The 8,948-nt window shown below is 38.3% G+C and overlaps 1 protein-coding gene across 1 annotated transcript in view; it reads right to left on the bottom strand.

Moving 5' to 3' along the window:
- LOC126561877 (uncharacterized) overlaps positions 1-8,948 on the bottom strand; it is a 179,114-nt gene that overhangs the window by 42,144 nt on the left and 128,022 nt on the right. The gene's annotated exons all lie outside the window — the stretch shown is intronic.

The following is an 8,948-nucleotide window of genomic DNA, read 5'->3' on the forward strand; positions in this document are numbered from 1 at the left end:
ATTTGCCATGCCCATCAGTATATATTTATTCTCGAATTTGGTGCCATTTTTAAACCTGTTTGAGATGCAAACTTTAACATCAAATATTGCAACAAGCCATTAATGCCATAGAAAAGGTTAGCCTCCAGGCCAGCATTGCCACCTTTATCAAAGAGAAAATGTAAAGTTGCCGGCTTGTTACGATGATATTATAAACAAATAAGTTTACAATTGAACCTTCATAATACAGCAATCGCGAATCAAAAATTTCTAATTTTTCCTACAAAGATGTTGTATCAGTTGCAGCACACATTTTGACGAACACTGCAACAGCGTTACGAGCGTTACGTGCTAAGCTCTCACCTCACCGTTACCGTGCTTAAACGAGACCCAAGGTATACTATTCTTCAATCTTCATTTCGATCGTTACGCAAGCGTTACAAGGGACTGAAATGGTAGTAATAGGTAACCACAACCACAAGCGTGTGTAAATTAATATTTAAAAAAAAACAGGTTTTTTCGCTATGTGTCAAACAGGAATCAAGTAAGAAATGCTGAAAGAATTGATGCCAGTTAGTAGGTCACGTGTCTGGTAACGCTAACGCCATCACACACCAGATTTATGGTAACGGCGTACTTCAATACTAACGCATCTTCTTGCGTAACAATTTATTTAAAAAGAGCAAGCAAGCAACCAGCACGTTCTAACAAACAAAGCAAAAAAAAAAAGGAAACTAACTTTAATATACGGTTTTTACTTCATTCTTGGATGTGATTAAATGTAAGAGTACCATCTTATCCGACAATCGTGCAAATAGTTAGCAGCAATCCCTTACGTCCGCTCTCCTTCCCATTTGATCCTCAATCCTATTCCAACGCACATGCACCGTGTTTCGCTGGCACAAAATTGGTGGTTGTTCATATGCATAATAATAATCATAATTGTAACATTGGTTTTTTGCTTGGTCGCTATTGGTAAGCGTCATTTAGTGATGAAAGCCGTTAACCTTTGACGGCACATTTAAAATCCGTGTTTTGATGAACGATTTGGATGGCTTTGTTCACTTCTCAACGATTTATGCTACATATCTCTCTGCATTTTATAGCAAACATATCGGAGACAGCAAACGAAAAAACATTCCAAATATTACAGCATATTCCAATACTTTGTTATATTTTTTATTGGTTTTTATTGTTTAGTTTAATCCCGCACGCCTTTTTTTTTGGTTTCTGGCTCGTCACGAAAGGTCAGCCATGTTTAGTGTAAAGCACTAAAACAAAGATTCTTTTTTGTATCTGTCACTCGAGCTCTTTATATGTTTGACTCGCATTTGCTCACACATACACCCAATGCAAATGGTTGCGTGTATGATTAATTTAATTTTTAATATAATTTCTCAATTTTAATTTTCTCAACTCAAATGAAACCTACCGCCCCCTTCTCTCCTTTCCTTGAGCCCTCTCCCCACCCTTAAAAGCCTTCCCCGAAAGCGAAATCCACCTAAAAAGCAAACTGAACTAAAAAAAAACGCCTACAAAATTTGTAGTTTGCGAATGAAACCACCGAAAACATAACAAAGCAAGAGAGAAAAAACAAACCCTCGCCTACAGTGAAACGCGTGAAGTGAAGGGCTGCTTTTGGGGTGTGGAGGGAAAAAATCATTATACCACACTGCTGTAAGCAACCCATTACCATTTACGCAGATAGAAACAATCTGAAACTATTGAACAAAAAAAAAACAATGTTTCATCAATCGTGACAATATATTAAACTGAAAAGGAAAAAAACGATATATCAAAGAAGAAAAAAAAAACGTACTGTTCCGATTTTCCAAACGTAACCTAGAATCCAAGAAAATATGCGTTCATTTATTCGAACCGTTTATGAAGGTTTTTTGTACACCGTTACAGTAAAGATTTAAATGAAAAAAAAGCAAAGAGAGCAAACCCTAAGGTGGAAATAATTAAAATGGAAAACGTGTAACATTTCAACTTAAATGTTAAATAGTATACCTAGTGAAAGGCAAGGGTGCAGAAAATGGAAAATGTCTTTAAGAGAAATGGAAGCAAACAATACGAGCGCTAGAAAACGCATGGAAACGGAACAGAACAAAATATTTTTAAGAATTTACTGTTAACATCTTTAACAAAAAAGCAAACACACATACAGACACAAAAAAGGGTATATTTTTTTGATTCAAAGGGTTTTCCTAGTACATTACCGGGCGTTTCCTCTCGACGCATAAACTGATTGTTGTTACATTTAGCGTTTAAGATCTATACAATACAACTAGTTGATGAATGTTTACAAAACTTGAAAAAATGACACATCATTGTACAACAAAGCATATTATATATATATACTTATATACTAGTAAAACGGAAAACAGAGATCAAACGAAGCCCGAAGTTGAGATGAAAAAAACGAGAAAACAGTCAAAAGAAACTCAGAAAACTTCAATGAGCAAATGTAAATGGCTATATCTACTTGACTGTTGATATCCAAACATTTGCAAACTCTATGTGATTACGATGTATATCAAAGGAAAAGAATTAAAAAGAACTCACTAATTTATATATAAAAAAAAAACAAAAAATTAAAATCTCTACGCTGCAACAAGGGCAGCACAAACACACATACATAGAAAACCATTTTTCAAATGCGATCAAAATAAAAATTACTCTCTATAAACGCGTCACAATCTAAAAACATTGAACCGGTCTGGTTACCCCCCCCCCTCCCATCCTCTCCTAGCCTCCCCCTCTCCCCGCAAACCGGAAACAAGCGGAAAATTATAAAGAGAGACACTAAAATATTTTGGAAACAAAAAGAAAATATGTAATTTAAGATGCAAGCCAAAAAGGGCATACATACTTTACTAAAAGTGAATACAAATCAACCAGCAATCAGAAAAAAATAGTTAAGCATTCAGATAAGCATATAAACACGGGCAATTTGGTGGAAACGTACGAGAAACGATTGTAGGAGACAAATATCAGAATGGAAGTGAGAAAGCAAACAAAATACAAAATGCCAAAGCAAATTAAAGAAGAAAAAACTAAACTTCAGCAAACAAACACACACACACACCCACTTACACTCTATCAAACAATAATTTGAACATAGGAAAAGTGCATAATATTATATATACATAAATGTGTGTATTTTACCACCGATGATTCGTGTTATGGTTGAATAAAACAATATACTTATTTACCATTATCATATGTTAAACACTAGAATGTGTGGATTGTTTTTTGATAACCTTTATTTTATTTGTGTTTGGCTTATGATAAATTGAGGTAAGCGATCTTGATTATATTTCACATTACCTTTTCATAACAAAAAGAAAAAAACAAATAAACGAATAATAAGAGATGAAACGTGGCAGAAATCGATAATAAATCTTTGAAGCCTTTTTATAGTGTGATAAAAACCATTTGATGGAGGCGCCTGGTAGTTTACGAAAACTGATGGAGGCGCCTGGTGGTTTACGAAAACTGCTGGAGACGCCTGGTGGTTTACGAAAACTGATGGAGGCGCCCGGTAGTTTACGAAAGCTGATGGAAACGCCAGCTATCTAACGCGAGATTTTTTTTTCCTTTATTTATTGAGGATTTGAGTCTCTGAAACATTTGCATCGCTACTATATACAAAGGATGGTTGATACCAATATGAAACTATTGTGGATGTGGCTTATCTGTTTTTTTTATTATTGCGATTGTGTGAAGTATTACTCAAATTTCTCTAAATAAATTGATGATGCGTAAAAGGCGTTCTGATGCAGTTAGACGGGTGATAAGATTCTGTCGCGTAGTTCGTATCTTTTTTGGCAGGTAGTTCGGTGATTTACGGGGGATGATAATGCCACAGATGCTGCAGAGTGGAGGACTGCATTATTTGATGATGTAGCAATGGTGTCAGGCGTCTGTGTCTGCGTGTCTCGTTGTTGGTGGCAAATTTCGGTATCTTCCCATGAAACGGTGTGCTTAATATGATAAGCTAATTATTTGTATTTTTTTTATTCTTACCTTTTGACCTGCTAAGTCACCATGCGTTCATCCGGCCTAAACGTGAAGCAGCAAGAATAAGGCAGATGATCAATGCGACAAAGACGAAATATCTGCTTGGCGGTGGATCAGCCCGTAAAAAGCCCGCACCGTATTAGTTGACGGCGATAACCTAGATGCGGTGGAGGAGTTCTGCTATCTTGGGACAATCGTAACTTTGGATAACGACATCAGTAGCGTAATCAGGAGACGAAATGCGTTGTGGTATGCGACAGCCTTCACCGTCAGCTGATATGGAGAATACTTCGTTACTGCACGGAATGTGAGATGTAGCACACACTGATTCGCCCCGGTGATCCTCTATGGTCACGAACCTTAGACTATCCGAGTGGCGGATGCAAACGCTCTTGGGGTGTTTGAGCGACGCGGAGAAGGATGGACCATGAGGATATCCTGAAGGTGGAAAATGCCGGCAGGAAACGATGGCTGGCTGGACACATGGATCCACCAAGAAGGTATGCATCAGCGACCCTCAGTTCCACACGAGACGTGGAGGAGCACAGCGAGTTCGTAGGCTGGATCAGATCGCAAATCGGGCACCTACATGGATGGGAAGTTGCAGCCAGAGCTCCAGTATCCTGAAGAATTTTTGTTGACCGGTCCATGTCTCAACGGCGTACTTCGATAGTCAGCAGGCCAACGAGAAAGAGAGAGAGAGAGGGAGCAGACCATAAAAGGCGATGCCGGTAGTTAAGTGAAAAAAAAAGATAAAAGTATAACTACTAAACACATACATAACGTTCACATATCCGTTTACGTTCTTCCTTTATTTTCCTGTTTCCTCGATTTCGTGTCACTAAATTACAGCCTAGTCTTAATTAATTTCAAAAATTTGTCACATTTTCTTTTTTCTTTATTTACACTTTTAAAATTTACGCCTTATCGTATTCGTCCCGTGTTGTTTTTTTGTTGCTTTTGCTGCAGTTTTTATCGCGTGTAACACACGCCTACACACACATACATACACACACACACATACAATGTTGCAGAGACCCACTCTGTGCGTGGGTGTGTGTGTGTATGAGCTTGTGTGCTTGTGTACGGGTTAAATATATACCTCATATATGTATATGTATATATTCCCACCGCTTGTATGTAATATGCAGCTGCAAACACATAGCGTTCCATGCAGATGCACACACATATGCAAGGGGAATAAAGAGAGGGAGGGAGGAGGATGGAGGCTGGGGGTTTTTGGGGGTGGGAGTGTTCGAGCATGCGCTTCGTGTTACATCCGGTTACATATCGTGTAATGGTCGAAGATAATCCTCATGGCTATGACAACACTATTTGTTACAGTTTTCCATTCCATAAATAGGGGGAGGGGGGGGGGAGGGAGTCCGCTTTGGTTAGAAGTGTACACGGTGAAAGAGCTGGGGATAGAACATGGACAGGGGGACATCGGAAGGGAAAACAGCTAAACTATAGCCAGAGCTGACGCTCCTTACGAGCCGCTTACGAGGACCACAACTTGTCCACAAATACCAAATAGTTTTTTTTTGTTGTTGTCCTACACACACTCACATTCCCAGTCACGTAGAGTGGTTGATTATTATTCACCTCAATAATATTTCCTTTTAACTCTCTCTCTCTCTCTCTCTCTCCCTCCCTTTCCGTCTCACACGTTCCCTCCTATAGTCTTTCGACGACATTTGCTGCTTATGTTTTTGGCATCCATTGATCTTGAATACAACTATGTAAGAAATCATGCATTTTGCTGCTGTATGCGGTGTTTTACTATACATCATGCTATAATAGAGGGACTGGTGTGTGTGTGTGTGTGCGGTTTTGAATGAGTAACTGAGGTATTTGTGTAAAATGAACAGAAACAGTTTGGACTCCTAGTGTTTTGTGGGTGTCCGCCCAAAACCGAAATGCAACACACGCACACGAACACCGCATCCGGCACGAACAAAAAAAAACAAAAAAACAAACAATAAAACACCCTGGAGGGAACGGATATCGATATGATGTATAAACCTATACATAAAATGGCAGAAAACTACACATACACGGATACGGGGTCACAATTATGTAATTTGTTTTGCTGTTATTTTGTTCTTTTGTATTTTTTTTTCTGTTTCGTTCTACACTGCGTGTCTACTTCTCTTTTTTTAGCTTTCTTTCTCTCTCTTTTTCTCTCTCTCTCTCTATCTCTTTCTGTAGCGCTAACTTGTCAGACCAAAAGTTCATTTTGCCTTTTTTTCTTCTGTTTTTATTCCTCCCATACACCAATTGAGGGTTTCCCTCTTTCTCTCTGTCTCTTTCTGTTCACCCGTCAAAACTACTACTACTATCCATCCTTTCCAGACTAATAGGGGAGGGTGAGAGGGGGGAAAAAGTCTTTAGGGGGTTGGGTTTTTATTATTTTACAGTCATAATAATGATATAACGATTAGCCCTTCATCCCTTCCAGTATTCCTTAACTGGCGTTATTTGTTTTTCACAAAACAAACCAACGCCCTGCCATCAATGGGGAATGGTGGGTTTCAGCAGGAAGGGAGGATGTCGAGTACGGGGTAGGGGGTATGTAGGGAACAGGAAATTACGAAGGGAAGAGGGGGAGGGGGGGTAGGCTATAGATAATTTGCTTGTTCCGTTCACTACTTAATTTTTTGCTCTGTTTGGATCCCAATGTACCAACTATTCTTACGGCTTGTTGGTAGGCTTTGCATATGTATTACACGCAAAAACTAACGCATCTGTTTCCCTTGTTAATGGATGACGATGTTTTCGTTTTTTCTTCCCCCTTTTGTTTAATGTAGTTTGACGCTTTTCTACGTTTTGTTTTGTCTAGCTGGCAAATAAGAATGCTCGGTCCATGGCTTCTCTCTTCTCTGTTGCGTTTAAATAAGGTCGCTATCCGCTTCCAAATGGCGCACCATTCGCTTGGCGCTTTTTTGTTCCTTTGACTTGTCTATTAGTTTTGCTGTTTCTTTTTATTTATATATATATATCGCGTTGTGCGCGCTATTCTGTGTTCCATGTTTTTTCTCCTTCTCCTGTTCTTCCCTTGTTTTCTTTTCATATCCTACAGCTTACCTTCTGCTAGAGTATGGAATACATTTATTGTTTTTTTTCTTCTCTCTTACTCGTTCTTCTCTCTCTCTCTCTTTTTCTGTTTCATTTTTCTTTGTTTGCAATTTCTATTTTATTTTATATATTTTCCACCTACTTCTTCTTCTCACCTTCTTTTTCTTTTTCCATTCTAAAATGTTTGACGACAGTCTTAAAAGCTCGAATCACCATATTTTTTTTTAATATTCGTTTTACATTGTGAATAGGTATATAAACATCCTATTTTCTAATACCTTGCCCGCTAGTTTTTGCCTTCGAGGGTTGTGTGTTGTAGGGGCGCTTCTGGCTCCAATTAGCTTGTTGGTTTTGTGTATATGTGTGTGTGTGTGTGATTTTTCAAACTCTGCTAGTTGTATTTAAATTCTACACACCTTCCACTGTAACCTGTCTACCGGTTTCGGTTTCACAAACGTTCATCGAATATCTTCTCAGTTCCGGAATTCTTTTCGCTTACACTTTCTGCAACTCCTACGCCTCCCCCGGTACACTTGTGCGCGGTACTTTGTGTTAACAACATTATCTTCCATTATGATTTTTTTTTACATCGCTTTCCTTACACCTACACAGTCCCCAATACACGCACGCACAAACACACACGCACACATACATCTATCCTTGCAAAATACAACACATTCATTCCGTATTGGCGTTTGCAGTTTGTTTGCTTGGGGGAAAAAAGAAAAACCGCGAACCTAACCATGTGTACCTTCTAATCAGTGTTTTAATTATTGGGCTGGTTTTGTTTGTTTTTTCTTCTTTCACTCGGCCGAGATTTTCCGATCCATTTTTCCGCAGCGTGAGCGTATGTGTGTGTGTTTTATTTTAATATTGCAAAAAAAGAATTTCAGAAGAAAACCTTACTTGTTTTATGGGTAGTTTGCAACAAATCGTATTGGAGGAACCACGCTACTCCACTAGCAAACAAGCGTTTTGCATTTTTTGATCGTTTTTTTTTAATACAAAATTAAAATTAAAATGAGATTCAATGCAAGAAAAGAGGCTTGAGCAGCACACTTGCGGTGCAGCATTCTTATATGCGTGACATAGTTTATAAATACATGTAAAACCTAATAATTAAAAAAACTTATATTAGATGAGGACTAAACCTCGACAAAACGAGAACACAGTGTGAGAAGTATTATCTTCACAGTTGATGGGACTTGATGCAAGTCGATAGGTCTTTATATATATCTATCTTATACGTTTGCTTTTATCAATTAGCAGAACATAAACAAAAAAAAACTGAGCTCATGCGCATCCGGAAGCCAAAATGACAAAACGTAAATGGTGTTAAAATAATTCATTTAAATTACTTGTTGTTTTTTTTCTTTACGAGCACTAGCGATGATGAACCACTGAGGGTTAGTTAAAATTATTTTTGAAAAACAAATCTTTCCTTTTTAATGTTGTGTAAATATAGCAATGCTTTCACTTTAACATATAATCCATTTGTGCTTGTATCGCTTTAGTAGAGCGCGCTCGATCACTCACACACACACACACACTTAGCAATTAAATTTATCGAACGATTGCATAAGCACCCCGCACGATAGGACGCACTTCTGCGTGTGACAAAACGGAGGGTGGGATTTTCTTTTTTTTTAACAAAAAGAAGAAAACGGGTTTAATAACCGATAAGAAACCCCGTCGGGGGTTACAACATTCATTTGGCGGTAATGCAGTCGGACGAAAAAGAAAAATCAAAATCGGACGGAGTTTTCTCCGCAGAGAGTCATTCCACGCACCATCCAGCACCACAAACGTCCTCCATTAACTTAGTAAATAACACGGCAGCCATTAATGACAGGCAATGCTGCACA

This window comes from Anopheles maculipalpis, chromosome X, assembly GCF_943734695.1.
Source record: "Anopheles maculipalpis chromosome X, idAnoMacuDA_375_x, whole genome shotgun sequence".
Taxonomy (NCBI): Eukaryota; Metazoa; Arthropoda; class Insecta; order Diptera; family Culicidae; genus Anopheles; species Anopheles maculipalpis.